Source organism: Stegodyphus dumicola, chromosome X1, assembly GCF_044657685.1.
Source record: "Stegodyphus dumicola isolate Sdum_Otavi_A_Nest chromosome X1, ASM4465768v1".
In the NCBI taxonomy this organism is placed as follows: Eukaryota; Metazoa; Arthropoda; class Arachnida; order Araneae; family Eresidae; genus Stegodyphus; species Stegodyphus dumicola.
The window spans coordinates 149,966,568-149,986,039 of NC_140780.1; the positions used below are offsets into that span (position 1 = coordinate 149,966,568).

General features: G+C 33.3%; 1 protein-coding gene and 1 long non-coding RNA gene across 2 annotated transcripts in view; one reads left to right on the forward strand and one right to left on the reverse strand.

The window, feature by feature from the left end:
* ovo (transcriptional regulator ovo) overlaps positions 1–19,472 on the reverse strand; it is a 215,934-nt gene that overhangs the window by 153,889 nt on the left and 42,573 nt on the right. The window lies entirely within an intron of this gene.
* LOC146993337 (uncharacterized) lies at positions 14,921–19,343 on the forward strand. The gene is made up of 2 exons (XR_015038516.1): positions 14,921–15,210; positions 18,911–19,343. It is a non-coding gene; the product is annotated as an uncharacterized LOC146993337 (long non-coding RNA).

A 19,472-nucleotide genomic window follows, 5' to 3' on the forward strand; every position in this document is an offset into this window, starting at 1 on the left:
TCAATGATGATCATTGATAGCCGGATATGCTGTGGCAATTAATCAGGAATCAAGATTCCATTGATTTCAGAAATGCACATGTATGCTAAATTTTAGATTTTAAAAGTCATACGATAGAAATGCCCAAAAATAAAAGTTTTTAACAACATTGTCTCTTTTCTCCTCTTACCTAGTACATGTGGGCTTGAGTCAAGTCAGTAATTTACTATGGCAAATAAGAAACAGCTTGAATATTTCTGATGGAGGTGATTTAAGAATTAAGCGGTTTTATGCCAAATGGTGAAAAAATTACATCAATACACATCACATTAATTAATCATTGTGCAGTTAAAATTGAACTTCAAATTAAAGTCTGTGGTTTTGTTTCTGGAAACTTGTTTATATTTGCAAAATTAAAAATAAAAATAATGCAAAAATGATAAAACATAAATCCAATAAGCCATTTTTAATAGATTTTGTTCAAAATTTTAATTTGTTACATTATTTACATACAATTATTTGTATTTTGATTATGCTGTATGCTATATATTATAGAGAAAAATGTAAGAGAATGAAATGAAGAAAAATTTCTAAAGTTCTTTTAGAAGCGGTTAATGTAAGAAAAAGCTTGAGAAACCCTGCTTTTACTTGATAAATAAAATATTCCAAGACCTAGCTTCTCTTTTTTTTACCTTCACTAAGATGTATTATTCTTATTTTTAAATGTAATGTCATATGACACATAATTTTTAAAAACGTTTTTTGGTATTTTCTTTTTATCCACAGCTCCTCCCCCCATCAATAAGTGACAAATTCATTGCTGACTTTGGAAAGATATGTTTGTTTGGATATTCTTATGTCTAGTTCAAAAATGCACTCCGTGCAGATTATTTATTTATTATTTCTTTTTTCATATCAGACATGCACTCTCCTTTTTTTTTACACTGTTCTTTTCACATACATATCGATCAGCTTTAACTGAAAAAACGCATCAGAGAATTCCAGAAACTTAACATTTTAAACAACCATAGCATCATAATCCTAAAATGACACAAACGGATAAAAATACAAATAAAAAATGGTACATGCTGCCTTTAAATCAAGCCTCATTGTTCTGTATACGTGCAGAAAGTTAAGTCTGAGATTTCGACGGAAGGTGATGAAAACTGTAGCATACTGTTCAACGCTACGCTAAAACGCTGAAATTCCCATTGGACGGAACATAATTTGCCGTGTTACTAGTGAAATGTCTGGAAAGCTATTTGGGGTTGCCATGGGCATGCCTAAATTGTCACATAAATATATTTAAAAACCAAATAACAAGTAATGATTATGTAAAAGTTTTCATTTGTGATACTGTGTGATAATAAAAACCTTCTTTTAAGAGTGATTATGTGGAGCCTAAAGTAGAAAAGTCTTATAAACTGAAATGCTGAAATATTCACTAGGACTCTAAAAATTGCACTTTACTAAAAAAAAAAAAAAAAAAAAAAAAAAAAAAAAACTTATCAGGTTCTATGTTCCGTCTTACTTTCTTCGGGAACGTGCAAGGACCTGACTCGGAACAGAGAGCTTACTAAAGCTATGTTCAATCACTGTGGGAAGTAGACAGGATACACAAGAAGGGTATACAAAACCCTTTATTTTTCTCTATTTACAATAACTTCCGTACTTCGGAATACACAGACCCACTACTTGTGGTCTAAACGTAAAAATATAAAAATAAAACTAAACTCTAATTTAACTTTAAAATACTAAACGTGGAAGATTGGCCTTATATTAACAGGAAGCCGTATGTAGTACAGAGAACTGTGAACACTACAATACGTTTAAAAATTATCAAGAGGATTAAACCTCTGGCCTGAAAGGCAACCAGTAACTGAGTAAAACTTCTAAGGTAAGCGGCCTGCTTCGACTAACTGCTTCCTCTCTCTCGCTTGGCAAAAAGCCACAATTTAAATACTTGGCGTTCGCCAGACAAACTTTGCATAAATACATTAACGCTTATAATTCTGGCCGGAAGTAGAAAATAAGAAGTGATAGTAAAGATTTAAAATAAAATAAACGTTAGTTAAACTTAAGATCCTTATATACTTCCCGCCAGAGTTAATTAGTTTGAAACTGAGGTCTAAAACGACCTTGTTGAAAACTTTTAGCTCTAGAATCTAACGCGAGGCCAATCTTTTACAAACATTTTTCGCTAGAAACTAGAAATTTAAAGAAAGAAATTTGTTTTTACAATAGCAGCTCCCAGGACACACAATATTTTTCATCTGTACTGCATCTAAACAGGAGCTTTTATTCAAATCTGGTTCCTTCCAGAGATCTGGAAGGAAAACTAGTTTAATGAAATGTTACACAATGAAATGGCAAGTATATTTCTCTTAACATTCTTATTTCATTCATAACTATTTTAGTTATCTCTCCCCGTGCTCTCTGACATGTGTTGTAAAAGAACACCAAACATGTGTTTCTGTCTACGTGTTCAACACTTCCTCCTACAATCAAAACACTAACGTGTTAAAATTCAACATACCAAGACCTCGTAACACACCCTAATTTCAACTCTAAACCTTGAGGTACTATTCTGAAAGTGGCTAACTCTGAAGTGTAGCGTCAGAGAGCCTAAGTACATCATTCAACCTTTAACACATATTCACCATGAGTTAGTCTTTTTACAGTCACACGAATAAAAAAAATTTTAACATTACTTTCACTTTTACCATATCACGGTATTTCTTAACATTTAAAATAGCAGTTCACATTATATATAAGAACATATTAACATGCCGTTAATTTTACACATTTGAAAACATACATTAGTAGTACATTGTTAACTTCTGTTCTTTTCAAAGCAAGTGCCAATTCTTTCTACATTGAAATAATACATTTCAAAAAGTCTTTCAGACTAAAACTTCTTTCTTACCAGAATGTTTTAAATAATATTTATACAATAACTTTTTACAATAACTTTTTACAATATTTATATTGGCTTCGGCCGTCCACGAGAATCTTGCCTTTTTCCTTTTATCCCGTCTTATTAACCTGGGGGATAAATTTTTCCTTGAGTACAATCTAGTTACCGCCGCATGATCAGAGTACACTGTTATCGGCGCCTTTCCAAAATAGACTCGGAACTTTTGCACTGCTAACAGAACTGCAAGTGCCTCTCTCTCGGTCGCGGAATAGTTTCTTTGTGTTTGATTTAAAGTTCGGCTAAAAAATGCCACGGGCTGCTGATTTTGCGAAAGTACCGCTCCTACCGCATAATCCGAAGCATCCGCTGAAATTTCTAAATTCTCATCCTTTTCAGGAAATTTCAACACAGGGGCTTGCGTTAATGCTTGTTTTAATTTTTCGAAAGCACTATTGGCTTCGGCCGTCCACGAGAATCTTGCCTTTTTCCTTTTTAATTTTAACAATGGTTCAGCCATAGCTGCAAAATCTTTTATAAAGGACCTATAATATGAACAAAGTCCTAGAAAAGAAGAGAGCTTCTTTGCCGTGTTTGGAGTCGGATACTTTTGTACAGCGATTATTTTTGATTCGTCTGTCTCTATTCCTTTCTGAGATATCTTGTAACCTAAATATTTTAATTCAGGGGCTGCAAATTTGCACTTTTCGACATTAACTTTTAGACCGCCCTCATTTAATAAAGAAAACACCTGTCTTAAATCCTGTACATGTTGGTCGAGATTATCACTAGTAATAATGATATCGTCTAAATAGATAAATGTGGACTTTCCAAGAACAGGTCTTAACACAATGTCCATACATCGCTGAAATGTTGCCGGCGCCCCTGAAAGGCCAAACGGCATACGCAAAAATGCATAAGTGCCAGACTTGGTTATAAAAGCAGTCTTAGGCACGTCCTCAGGCCTAACCCCTATTTGAAAATAACCAGTCGTTAAGTCTAAAGTCGTCATATATTTGGTGGATGTTATGTTCCTTAGAATTTCTTCAATAATAGGTAACGGATATACCGGATATTTAGTTATGGAGTTTAATTTACGGTAGTCAATTGCGAATCTCCACCTTTTTGGATGTGTCAAAGGATAGTCATTATTTTTCTTACATAAAACCACCGGGCTAGCATAACTACTTGAGATGGGCGTTATGATCTTTTTACGTAGCATATCGGTGATATGCCATTCTATAAATTTTTCCTTATTCTTATCATACCGGTATGCTTTGTGGCGAACTGGCATTGAATCTCCGGTGTCAATACTATGGTTAGTAACCTGAGTAAATCCTGGAATATCACTAAATAACGAAGCAAATTCACTTACCACTTGTCGGATTCTTCCTTGCTCGTCATTAGGCAGGTGGTCAAGATTTAACATCGGCGGTTCAGCCTTTTCTGCACGAACTGGTTTCATCGTCAGCTTAAGGGACGCTTCGTTAAAATCCAGCGTTGCTTGTGCCTCTGAAAGAAAATCTATTCCTAAAATAATATGTGCTTCCAGATTCTTTACTATGAAAAACATCACCTTTACTTGTTCGTCCTTGATACGGACATACAGCGGTAATTTACCTATACACTTACATTTTTCTCCTTGCGCCGCTAACACTGTCGTATTATCCGAATTATATATGCGGTATTTCCGAAAATACTTCCTAAAAAAATCTTCTGCCACACAGGAACACTGCGCGCCTGTATCCAGGAGTGCGGTGGCTGGGATATTATTCACCAACTCTTCAATCTTCGGAAGAGTCAAATTTTTCACCATTACTGTATTTAACTTGAAGGAAGAGGGGTTTTCGTGGCCTTCGGATTTCCGCACCCTCCCGTCAGCAGAAATCCGTTTTAGTTTAAATTATTTTTCATTTCCGTGCTTTCCTTCTTTTTCCACTGACCTTGAGACTTTTTTCCTGGATTGCTATTGAACTGTCGACGTTCGCCGGCTGTTTTTGAATGCTCGGGTTTCCTTGCCCACTGATTCGCTTTGCTTCCGTAGCCGTGTGCTTGAGTTTGCTGTAGTCTTGGCGCACCATATTGGTTTCGCTGTTGATATTGGCGTCTTCTTTCAATGTCCGCCGTTCTTCTACTTTCAAACTGGATTGCTAGTTCAAATAACTGTTCCAGTGTAGTCGGATTACTTAATTCAATAAAGTCTTGTACTTGGGGCAGTAACCTCGGCAAAATCACTTGAATTATCTCAGGATCCGGACGGTTTCCATACAAGAGTTTGAAGACTTGAATTTTTCTTAAAATAAAGCTTGAGAGATTTTCGATTCTTTGTTGATATATGCTGAAAAGTTCCGTTTCTAATTTCGCACTATCCCTTACGACAGGGAAGGCTTTAAGTAGGGCAGTCTTGAAATTCTCGTAAGTATAGGTGAGACTTCCTGCTTGACCCAAGAGACTTCTGCCTATACATTTGAACCAGTTAAGCGCTTGGCCCCTCAAAGCGCTGGTAGCTAAGGTAACTTTTTGAAATTCGTGCACGGGGTAGAGCATGAAGTGGTCATCCAATTTTTCCAAAAACTGGTTACCGGTGAGTTTCCATTAAATGTTGCTTCTGGTTTCATCGAAGCGCGCATGGTCTGGACGATGTAACCAAATCCTTCCAGGGCGGCAGCTGGCATTTCTGGATTCTGAGCCGCTTCTGCTGGCAGCGCAGGTTCTTCTTGAAACTCGGCCATGGTTATTCTTCTTCGTTGGGCGCCACTATCAGGTTCAATGTTCCGTCTTACCTTCTTCGGGAACATGCAAGGACCTGACTCGGAACAGAGAGCTTACTAAAGCTATGTTCAATCACTGTGGGAAGTAGACAGGATACACAAGAAGGGTATACAAAACCCTTTATTTTTCTCTATTTACAATAACTTCCGTACTTCGGAATACACAGACCCACTACTTGTGGTCTAAACGTAAAAATATAAAAATAAAACTAAACTCTAATTTAACTTTAAAATACTAAACGTGGAAGATTGGCCTTATATTAACAGGAAGCCGTATGTAGTACAGAGAACTGTGAACACTACAATACGTTTAAAAATTATCAAGAGGATTAAACCTCTGGCCTGGAAGGCAACCAGCAACTGAGTAAAACTTCTAAGGTAAGCGGCCTGCTTCGACTAACTGCTTCCTCTCTCTCGCTTGGCAAAAAGCCACAACTTAAATACTTGGCGTTCGCCAGACAAACTTTGCATAAATATATTAACGCTTATAATTCTGGCCGGAAGTAGAAAATAAGAAGTGATAGTAAAGATTTAAAATAAAATAAACGTTAGTAAAACTTAAGATCCTTACAAACTTATGTATGAAAAATTATACTTTACAATTATTTAATTAATTATCTTTGTCAAAATTTCATGGTTTACATTTCTCTTCGTTTGCTACTGCTTGACGCGTTTTAAAAAGGCCTTTCTGTCGCTACTCCTTTTTCTTCTTGAAGGGGAAGGGGAATATGTAAGAAAAATAAATATTATGTAAAAGATAAATTATAATTTAAATTAGCTTACATTAATTTCCCCTCGGCATTTTAAAAATAGTAATCTCTCTTTGCATTGTGTCGCTTTGAGACTAATTCATGTTATATGACTGTTACATAACTTTCATGATGTAAATGGAACTAAAACTTAAGCAGCCAATAATAATATTACAGTAGCATTAATTATCCAATTAAATGCACTGACAACCGAAACTAACTCAGTCTAAATTATGATTTCACCTTGAACTTATGCACTTGCTTTCTACGCTTCGGTCTAGTTGAACTGCAGTCCTCTGCTTTCATCTTATTGCAAATCGAACAGAAATGTAAACATTTTGAAATAGGCGCAAGTAACATGACAAGTTTTGTTTTCTGACCACAACATGTTTACTGAAATAACATGAAAATTTAATCTGTTTCGACTGCAGGTTTCCTATTCACTTTGGATCAGCATTTCACAACTGATCAAAATAAACATATGCCTTTATTAATTAAATTTAATATATTATGATGCTCTTGTTATTTTTGCCACGTATTATTGCGACGATATTACACACTTGTTGTTATAAATTATAATGGTAACATCAGTAATGATACGTAGGAGAGAATTATGAAAGAAAAATAAATGTGAAAATAATAGTTTAGACGATGCATGATATTATGCAGCTGTGTATTAATGCTTCAGTTTTTAGGTTCCCACTAATGTTGAAATAGAAATACAAACAGGATCTAAAAGATATTGGTCTAATCTTGAGAACATACCCAAGAGTCTCAAACATTGGTTATAACCGCATGACCCTGTACACCTCATAATTACCTCATAATTATCCATCCGAGATCAGAATGTATGTAAGGTGGACCAGTCACCAAGTGATGTTTTATGAGATACACCGTAACTGAGCTTGATACACTGTGGTTTTCAGATGAACTGTGTAAGAAATCCGTCAGCAATGAGGTAGACTTGTAAAAGTGCTCATGGACTTTTCTGCGTCCAAGATCTCCAAGTTTTATTGCAGGCCATTGGCAAAGGGCATTGGAATAATCTGATGTTGAGTTCGTTGTGCATCTTTTCTAATGATCATGAACAGCAAAAACTGATTACTAAATATATAAGACTACCACAGTTAAATTGCTGAATAAAAAATTCTAAATTTGGGTCTCATGATGCTGTTAAATATCCTATCGAAATTTCAGAAAACCTTTCACAAATGAATTAAAATGACTGCTGCATATACGCGTGCTTTCTGAGATTTATTGGTTAAAATATTCCATAATGTGAAACTGTGAAATAATTTTATAAATACTTAAAAATATCCCACATACTTTACAAGTAAGTTTATCTTATTTACTTCATACAATTAAAGGTTTCATGTTAGAAAAATGTTATTGATGTATACACTGTTTCTATATAAGCATAATAATGTATATTAATTATTCAGAAGTACTTGTTATTAAATTCCGAAAAATAATGATTAAAATATACATCATCACTTGACAGGTTATATGAGTAGCTTCATGTTGTTAAATTAAATTTGTTAAGCAGAATATGTGGTATAATTTATTAAAGTATGCTTACATGTATGTCTGTGCGACATTCAGCATACGATATTTTTTAAGCAATTAATTTTCTTATGTAGTAGCTGCACAAAATTTGTCTATGTTGATTTAAATATATTCTTCATTGAAACTTTGTTAAATCAATTTTAAGCTTATGTTTTTCCTCCGACTTATTTTATATGAAATGTTTACATTTCTACATAACATGTTATCAAGAGATATGTTTAATCTGCAAAAAATTGTAATTTGTTTCTGAATAAATTGAACAACTTGAATAGCTTTGGAAAATTTTCTTTATTGTATAGATACATTATAATTTATCATTAAACATTGCATCAACATTATTATTTTATACCATTATAATTTATCATGCTTCATAATACATTTTAACATATCATAAATAAAAAATTACAATAAATGAAATTTAAAAAAAAATCTTGACAGTTTAGAGGCTTGTGATAAAAAAATTTCAAGTGAAACTTGCTTTTGAGTAGGAAGGTGATAAGAATCAGAATATAATACATGTAGTTTCTAATAACATATCGAAATTAGTTAAAGCATTCACGATGGTATAATAGTCACCAGCGGAAATGGTACATTCTAAATTCAGAAAAGAACTGAAATTAGATCTGGAAGTGTGAAAACATTTAGTTGACGTCCGGAGTTTGAAAAGAGTCATCGAGTCCGGTGAACTCAGAGTCATTTACGATTTGCACGGTCACCTTCTCGACCAAACACAAATTTATGTAGCATCTTAATTGCTTTTGTCGAAGAAGATTTTAAAGATTTAGCTATATGTAGTATAGCATTTAGAATTGACTTTCTCAGGATTTAAATATTTTTAAGATCACGAAATGGGCTTAAGAACAAATTCCAAGAACACAAGTGAAGAACATATTAATACAGTAAAATTAAAAGCAGTTCTGCTTTAAAATTAAAGTTGTGGTTTAGCAAAAAATAGTTTTATTTCATTGGAATTTAATTCAGAAGATTCTTTAATTAATTTCTAGTCAATAATCAAGATGAAACATCTGCTTACTAAGGACTGAAAGCTTTAAAGACAGGTCGAGCAGTCATGTAAACTCGGCATCTAGGGGATTTGCAGACAGACAAAAAACATCTAGGTGACTAATTATTTACTTTAATTATTGGTGGAATTACATTAGTGACTATTTACAAATGAACAAAAAGTGATGACTGAGAGGCTGCATCTTTATTGCCTCATCATTACTTCTTGATCGAAGCGCGCTCACTCTTCTTATTTTCCGTCAAATTTCCGCTTGCGACATTGTTAATCATGTTGATATATAAAATAGTATACATAAAATAGATACATGAAACAGTATAATTGTAATCATCATTATCAATACCTTTAGTTTTAGTTATTGCATGTACTATACTAGCGCACATCATTATGCATAATATCATGTTTGCTATACATAGTTACCTAACACCAAGATATATACAAAATCAGGAAGGATTGTCTGTTTAGGAACCAATGTATAATAAACAAATTTGAAACAAATTAAAATCAAATTAGAATACGGAGACAAACTGTAATGCAATACAAGTGATAAATAAAGGGAAAAAAAAAGTCAAAATCCCTTCTTTGTGTACAGCGGGTAATGTGACAATAGGCACTTTTAGCAGTAAAGCCTTGCTGGAAAACAGTTTGATCACATCATAAAGCGTTTCGTTAAATTAAAATCGTTAAAATTAAAAAGAAAATTATTATATCATAATCTCTATCATGTAATCATTCTCTCTCTTTTCTAAGCTTAATTTCATGCGAATATTACGGGTTTCTGACAGCAATAACATATGACATTTCGCTTTAAATGCTCTTGAAGTTTATTTTTTGCTGATCCTTTATATAATGTGTATATTCTTGAACATAATCATAGTGATAGATATTTATAACTGCCAGAACTCCAAATAGTTTCTTACTTCTGTAGTACGTAAGTTCATTGACAGCAATAAAGAAACTTAATTTTGCCACAAACTGGACATAATCACTATATTTACACACATTATAACAATTCTTTAGTAGTACAACTTTTCAAATACCTTAACTTACATTGTATCTGAAACGGAGCAAATTCCAATACTACTTGATGAAAGATCAGTAAAATCTGAAATTTTTCAGTAAACAGTTCTTTATATAGTCCAAGCTATAAATTTGAGCTGTAACATATTTTATTTGGAACATAAAGATTTTGCATGGACATAGCGCATAAAAAGATACCATTCTGTCAAGCATACCGAAAATTTAGTATCTTTCTGAAACCATGTGTAACAACAGGCAAAGAAATCGAAATTTAATTTGCTTTCATTAATAAAAGATTATTTCATTAATAAAAATACTTTGCTAGTTATAAAAATTACTAAATTTAATTACTTCAATCATATTTTGAATTTAAAAAAATAATTAATTATTCATAGCTTGAATTAAAAAATGAAAAGTTTATTTTATACCATTGAATAGAAAGATTTTTGATATTATTACTTTTCTATTTCTCATTTCTCCTTAAATCTTATTGTATTATGCATGTTAGCGAAGTTAATGGTTCCATTCCTGCATCATCCATTACCTCTGGTTTAATGTATCAATAGTTAAGAAGATTTTGTACAAATGAATCTTATAAAATTATCAGGTATTTTAGACGTTACTAATATCAGCAATATGTATCGGGTATGAAATATATTTACCTTTAAAGCTTTGTTTCATCGTATTATTATAGCAGATTATTTTCTTCATGACCGCTTTCTATTAATTTTGACTGAAAAGACCTTTACGCCAAAGTTCGAAGTCATTCTTCAGTTTCCAGGAAATTACTTTTGAAAATGTTTCGAGCAGAATATAATAGAAAGATCCATATGCATAGAGCATAAAATGATACCACTCCTGCCAAGCAAAATTTGAGCATTAGTGTTTTTTTTTTGGGGGGGGGAGTGGCGAACAAAAGTGGTAATCAAGTGATAGCGGATTTTTGCACTTGTTAAAAAAAATGGCTTTTTTTTTTTTTTTTTTTTTTTTTTTTTTTTTTTTTTTTTATGTTTCTCTTTATGTGAATGGTTTGAAAAATGATTAGTCCCAGAAGAAATCACCAAAATTTCGCAGCTTTGTTTGCTGAGAATTTCTCTGACATGAAATCCTATGATTTCTAGTTCTGGAAGTACGGTAAGGCCAAGAAAAGAGGTCGAAATCAATCCTGAACAGGTTGTTTTATAGTATTTATATTGTTGAATATTGAACATGTTACTTTGTAAATACTCCAAGTGTCTTTCTTTTGTTCCCAATTATCATCGTCGTTTTTTCTAATTTTGTAAAATGTCATTTTGAAGTGCGCTTATCTTTTTTTTCATGCGCACCTTGCATCTTATTTATATATTTCATATTTTTTAGAAAAATCCGTACTGTAAGTATTTTTAAATATCTTTAATTGTGATTTAGACTCCTTTATGAGACACGCAGTTTTATTTACCACTGTATGTTTGTTCCATTTTAATGTGTACATCAGTTCAGGGGACATTAAAAAATGCTGAGATTTTTATTTTACTCTTTACCTAAATTTTTCGGTCCATTTTTTTTTACTAAACTTTAGAACTCATTTAATAGGTGGCTTATATAAGTTTTCGTTTTTAGCTAACTGGGTGCATTAATAACCGTTGCTTTGTGTCGGACTTTTGATAATTTTTCTTTGTTTTTCTTGTTGAATAATACTTTCTACTTTGTTGAATAAAACTTCCGACAATTTGTACTATAAACTTTCCATTTCTTAACTTTCTTAACATTTCTTATTTTCGTGATTGGTTTCGTTAAAAATATATACGATAATACATATATTGAAATGTAACTCAATATAGGCTTGAAATAAATTATGTAACTAATTGAATTAATAAGGAATAGAGAAATTATTTAATGTGTGTATAAGTAGTACTTTAAAACAATGCCACACAAGTTTTTTTTATGTAAAAATCAGTATGAAATGCAAATTTTGCCAATTTACATGCATGGCAAGTTGCACTGAAAACAAAACACAGTACTAATAAATAAAATCAGAAATTTAAGGAGTATTATTTCTGTACTTTAAAACGACCCTGAAATAATTTTCGAATATCATTCACTTAATGGTTGAGAATTCAAATAGGTAGTTAAACTCAAAACTTATTTTAAAAGCTACTATCAAAACTTGAAATTTGGGAAGGGATGAAGCAAAAAGAAATTATATTTAGCAATACAAAAGAAAAATCTCGAATAGCAAAAGAAAATATCTTTAGAATGCCCAGATATGTTTAGAATTTTATTATAAGTTTATAAATTAAAAAAATATTAAACTAAGGAAGAATGTTTAAAGTAAAAATGTCGTTTTAAAACTGCACTTTATTTTCGACGCAGTTAAATAAAGAAAACCATTCTAAGAACACACACAAAAAGAACTTACTAAAAAGGTAACATAATTAAAAGAGACTTAACATAACTGAAACAGAGCTGAAAGTTAAAAGAAATTCATTTTTAAAAGGATAAAAGCAATCTAAAACAGCTATTTTATAAATCGCAGATTACAGATGATTTTTCATAAAAATAAAGTTTTGAAAAGCAGATATTTTTAAAGGGCAAGCACAAGGAAACTAGAAAGATAAATTATTTATGTTTTACTTTATTTGCACATATTATAGCAAGAAATTAATTTCTTCAATAATAGGCTGTTAGTTGAACTTGAAATTTTTTAAAAGCAATAGTTTTAAAAGCAGTTTCAGAGTTTATTTCAAGTACTATTTAACGCATGGCTTTATGCATAAAAATTTCAAAAATTCATTGTAAATAAAATGTCAACAAACTTTAAAATTAAACATCACGATATTTTTTTTGTTAAATTTAAACCTTTCTTAGCTTCATTTATATTTTCCATTTCATTGCATATACTGTTTCATAAAAATATGCACTGCTATTCTAAAACTGAGTTTCGAAAATTCAGTTTAATGAGCAGAGGGAAAAAAATCTCTGGTCTTTTTGAAGAAACACAATTGCAGGATTAAAAAATCCTTCCCATAGCATTTGAGAATGAAAATATTAAAGAGTTTCTTATCGTAATACTTGCAACCAAAGCGGATGAAAATTTAAAATATTTTTTTACCTGCATAAATAGATAAGTATAAAAACTCAGGTACTAGAAATAAAAGGCAGTTCTAATTAATAGTTCTGTCAACAGTTGAACTGAAACCTAAATATTTCTATCTTTATCCGCCTATATAAAAGGGCTTCCCCCAGTTAACCACTTTAATCAACCATACTCGCATTCCCTATAATTTCACCCTTTCACTACTTTCTCTCAAACCATCAATTGTAAAAGCCGTGTCCTCGCAGGGATGCCAGGCCCTAAGAGAAGAGTAGAAGCGAAAAGTAAAAACGGTTAGTCACCGGTTGCTTCAAAGAAAGAACCCAACGCTTTCTCATGCATATAATAACAGCTAATGACATACTAACATAATACCGGCTCAAAAATGCCACGTTTATGGCACCACGTGAGTGAACGCTCACAGCAGGCATCAATGATGTGTGACAGAGCTGTCGGTATAATATGCAGGCATATTTTGAACGAGCAAGAAAACGTGTTGGTGTAATATTCTCTGCTCTCGAAAGTGTATTATCCTCTCTCAGCTGGCTGCCTTAAGTTATGGTTCAGAATTTAATGACACTCACGAATCATAATAATTTTTGGGATTTAAGTTGCACTGTTTTTGATGCTTCTGTGAATGCAACGAGAGATTTTTTTAGAAGAATTGCGAATTCTTCTATGATATGTTTACGAATTTTCTTTCTTTCAATATTTCTTTTCATAATATTTTTTGGGACATAACTTTTCTAGGAATTCAAAATTAGAGGGGATAAAAAAGAAACTCTTTCATACTTGCAAGAAAGCTTCACATAAGGTTTTGAGTGTAAAAACACGTCTCTTGTGAGGGGTTTTTGAGGCAAGTTTTGCTGTCGTTAAAAGTACTGAATTTGTTATTAAAGCTCTGGTACATTTTAGTTTACAATCCGATGTTTCTTAAACAATTTATAAATTACGTTATAAGGTATTTCTCCCACCTTCTTAGCATGCCTTCGTGGTGTAATGGCCAGCACATTCGGGGCGTGTTTGAGAGGTTCGAGTCCCGGCGAGGGCGTTTCTCATTTTTCACGTTTTCCAGCTTCAAAACAACCTAATAGTCTCTGCAACGTTTATCAGCAGTTTTCAGCTGGTGTAATGTAACATCCTGGTATGTCTCTGGATATGCTGCGAGTTATATTTAATAACACTGACGCAATGTAGAGAGGCTGTGGCTAAATTAAGATTGGGTACAGGGCACGGCTGCTTACCCGAACATCTCAGCAGAATAGGAATACTAACTGATAGCTAACGCCCTATTTATAGAACAGACGCTATGAATAAGCAGCTCTTGCTCGACTGTCTGACACTGACCCTAAGTTACAACATAGTGATGCTCTCCAGTTGTATTGAATGCCCATGGATCTTATGTCCTGGGCACATGGTTGTTTCGTCTCTAATCTCTGAAAACTTTTTAAGATTTTAATTATAAAATTCTTAATTTTTTTGTATTGTAAAGACTTCAATTTTAGTGATGTAATTTTTAAGTGTTTTTAATATTTTCGTGGCGTAATTTGAATTTAATGCTTTATTTTTAGCGAGTGGCCTGATGTAAATGGATTGAGCCATTTGTGGGTAAACCATTAGAAACAACATTTGACGCAATTTAAAATATAAGTAGAATAAATTATAAATCTAAGTAGAAATAAGAATTATCGGCTGCTGCACGAATTATCACACTACTCACTCGAATATGCAAGGCCAGTCGCTATGCGGGAAGTGTGTTGTCCTCCATTTTTATTTATTTATTTATTTATTTATTTTTTTCTTATAGACGCTTCCAGGAAGAACTTCACTTTACCGATAACTTTATGGTACAAATTCTCTGCCCATCCCCGGAAGGAAATCATGACTGCCACTATCATTTACTGATATCCACACAAGAAGATTTTGCAGAGATTAATACTCTGGCTTTGTGGCGATTATATTGAACTGCCGAAATCCCAGTCTCTATGCGAGTGACCTTTCCTTACGCGAGTTATCTTACGGCAACTCGCAGTTACTGATACAACAAATTTCGTCTTGGGATCGACAAAGGAGTTTTCTCGTAAAATACCCCAAACCTAAGAGCCAGTCTCGAGCAGGTAATATAACAAGAAGTTAGAATTTTGTTTTCCTTCGTTGGTTTCTACATTAAATTTTTAGAAACCGTTTTTAATGTATAGCACATCATCCGCCACTCTGCAAAATATTAGTAGAAATAAGAATTGAAGCATAATGTTAAATAATAATGAGTGAAAGTTTAAAATACGGATAATTTTTATTAAAAATATGAGTTTAAAATAAGAAATAAGAATAATTTCTGGGCGATATAAACATGTAGGTTATAGAGTTTGATATTTTTAAGTAGCATAAACTAGATTAAAACTCTATAAGACGTTATGTGAATTTCCATTATGTTTTGCAAGCACCGCAGAGACAGGGAAAGGGTGTAAAGGACCCTTTTATTATCTCAAATAAAAGTTCACAGACGCCACCAACTCTTGCTTACAGAAGCCAACACTTAAGTCAAAGATAATGAATTAACTAAAATTAAGAAAGTAATTTAACCTAAAAGCTTTACAAACTGGAATAAAGCACAAGCTGGCTCTGACCTAAGGTCGGCATAACAAGCCTAATGACGAGAATAACTCAACGCCGCAGAATACTATTCGAAAGAGAATTAATTTAGCAATGTGGCCTTCAAGCAGGCAGAACACACTCTGATTCACGCTGTAAAACCTTTCTTTAAATTGTCTCTTCTTTGAATATTAAGCGAGCTAGAAATTTACATTCTGGCAGGAAAATGGATATGAGGGCGATAGGCTAGAAAATTAACATAAATAACTGGTTAGAAACTTAAAACGTGAACTCTATAAACTCAGTGAAATTACTTTTCAGACGAGGTGGAAATTGTTAAACCTTAGCATCATCTGAGGAAAAAATGTAAATATACGATAAAAATTTCCCTAGTAAATAAACAAAATCAAAATCCTTCAACGTCCGATTCATGGTCAGATTCGCCAAACATTTCATAGAACTCTTCTGTCGTCATTTGCTCGTCATCATACATATTTTCAGTCTCGAACTCTGTATTGTTACAATCACTACTAGAGCCTTCGTCGTCATTTTCACTTTCAAAAACAGCATCATCTTCCGTGCCGTCTAGTTCGTTGCTAATACAACATTTTTTAAATGATTTTATAATCATTTCAGAGGGTATTTCGTTCCAAGCATCTTTAATTCACTGAGCAATTAATGTAATATCGGACTTTTTAATGTTGCCTCCCTTTGTAAATGTTGGTCGACCGGAACTAATCCACTCTGCCCAATATTTTCTAACATTTACTTTGAAGGGCGTATTGAGGCAGACATCTAGAGGTTGAATGACGGATGTTAATCCTCTCGGAATTACGGCCACAGTCGGTTTTAGGTGTTTTGTCACTTTTGTCACTTCTTCAGAAAAGTGTCCACGAAAAGAATCGTATACTAAAAGCGAAGGTCTTTTGAAAGCTACTCCCGGTCTTTTATCCCACACATTTTTAAGCCAATCGACTGTTCCGTCAGCATCCATCCATCCCTTTTCATGGGCGCGAACCAGCACACCTGATGGAAACACAACGTTTTTCGGTAAAGTTTTTCTTTTAAAAATGATCAACGGACGATCTTTAAAATGACTATCTGCATTTCTTTTTTCTTGGCGTGTTGGCGAAACTTTTTTATTGCTCGATATTGATCGGTTGTTCGGGGGCCGAAAATTCTTTGGTTTAATCGAAACGTACTCTAGTTAAAGTATGAAATTCTGTGATTAGTTCGTCACATAATTTAAGTCATGAAATTACTTCAAGTAAGTGGCTTATTTGATAAGTCGTCCAATTTGAGCGCGGGAAGAAAACAACTGCATTATATAAAGAAATTTTTGAACTTCCGACTCTTTTAATTTTTTATGGCCCCACGTATAAGTCGACCCCCCCCCCCACTTTGAAGTCTTTTTTTTGTCCAAAATATCTCGACTTATACGCGGGTATATACGGTAACTTCAAACAATAACCGTACTTTTGTTCCCTTTGGCTGGTTAATTTTGTTTTTCTATTTAAAGAGCTTCCCATTTAACATTCAGAATGAACAATTTTCTACTTAAAAAAAAAAAAAAAAAAAAAAATATATATATATATATACAGTCGCAGAATTTGTTGCTGAAAATAAAATTTCACACAGTTCAGTGTCTGCGGCTTTCTCATCATACTGTAAAAATGTAATTAGCGAAGAATATGAAAAGAAATTTTAAAACTCATAATGCACCAATTGTTGACGTTTTGAATTTTAAAACTCTTTTTTTTTTTTTCTCTTCATAGCTAATATTAAAAAAAAAGTCGTTACGTTTATTATTAAGCTGGATGAATCAACTGATGTCAGTGGCAAAGCTCTGTTTTTAGCATTCATAGATTTCCTTACAAGTAGAGATTTTATAACAGTCTCTAATTTGTTGACACTCCGAGAAACAACAGAAGGCGAAATAGTTTTTAGTAATCGTAATTACTTCAAACCTCATGCGAATCCTATGTTAGGATTTGTAAGCATGATGCCTGTCCTATATCAGGAAGTATGAAAAGATTCGTTAGAGTAAAATCAACAAAATTCTATGATTGTTATTATTCTTTACGTTTTTTCCAAAGAAATACTAGTGACAAGCTGACATCTCAGCTGATAATAGTACTAGAACAGGCTAAAAATTAAAAAAAAGAATAAGCTGTTACGGTCTAGATTGTTTAAGCTATGTTCTTCATCAAAAGAAACTGCTCCGTTGCAGCTGTTATTACGTGCAGAAATTAAGTGATTATCTTGTGTTTGATTTCTAATAGATTTTATGAACTATAAGATTAGGTTCCAATTTTCTTGACGTTCAGAATCTGAGTTAACTGATTTTCCGTGGAGGAACTTTGGTGCAATTATAAGGTATTTCTCCCACTTCCCTAGCGTGCCCTTCGTGGTGTAACGGCAGCACGCTGGGCCGGTATTCCAGAGGTCCGTGGTTCGATTCCCCACGAAGGCGTTGCAAATTTTCATTTCTCCTGCTTCCAAAAAATACCTAATGTCTCTACAAGTGGCGCCCGAACTAAAAAGGGTTGTGGATGATGATTCTCCGCACCCAGGATTTGGCGACTAGGTCTCCTAAAACCCTAGTCGCCCTTTAAAAAGGGGAGTATATAAGGTATTTCTCCCACTTCCCTAGCGTGCCTTCGTGGTGTAACGGTAGCACGCTGGGCCGGTATTCCAGAGGTCTGTGGTTCGATTCCCGGCGAAGGCGGTTGCTATTTTTCATCTTTCCTGTATCCAAAAATATACCTAATGTCATGGACCAAGGCGTTTTGTTTATGAATTATCTTTGTCATAAATTCCAGTTATCTCCATATAATCGAAATAAAAAATTGATAAAATTTAGAGACGGCGTTCGTTAAAAGCGAACGAAAGTGTATCGTTAGGGGTTTTAACGAACACTTAGGCTCACGAATAAATTATCTGAACAAAAGGCGCCTCTGATCACGAAAGATGTCTCGAGTTAGAAACATCAAGATTGCAACATATGATTTCTAAGGTGCTTTGAGGTAAGCTACGTCACATAATTAACACTCGGCTTTTAGATACACCATTTTAATATTTTTATTGCTTAATTCTCGTTAACAAAGCCTGATATCCTGTGACTTACAGCACTAGGAATACGACCTGGAGGAAATTATGACTAGGAATTTCAGGAGATTTCGGGTCCTTTAACACTTAAGCCACCTTTTTTTTTTTTTATCTTAGGACACCTTATATTGTGTTTCGAAGCAAAACCATGGGCTAAGAAGATAACAATAAACACATGGAGAAGTTACTAGAGGATCCTAAAAATGAGTTCAACAAGAAAGAACTATAACAACTTCAGAAGCAGCAACAGAAGGCGATTATAGAAGAAGAAATGTCTTCAGAAGAAGAGGAAGGGGGAAAATATCTTAGTTCTCTAATCAGCGAACTTTTTGAAAAATGGGTAAGATGCAGAGTTTCACTTACCCTTTATAAAGCATAGGAAGATAAATTACAAGCATTCTCAATGACAACATCACGTCTCATTTTAGAAACATTTTAAAATGTAGGTAGCAACAAACCACATTGGACAAATTTTGAGCGAAATGGATGCTCTTTGGGTGTCAAACAGAGTCGAATGTTCCTTAAAGAAATAATAAAAAAATGCCTTCTAGACTGTTAATTACTTAATGGGGAATGCTTCATCCAAACAATATTTTACTCAACATTTTTCACTTGTGCCGTCCTCTCTCCCTCTCACAGATACATTAAAATTAAATTTTCATCTATTTTATATAAATTG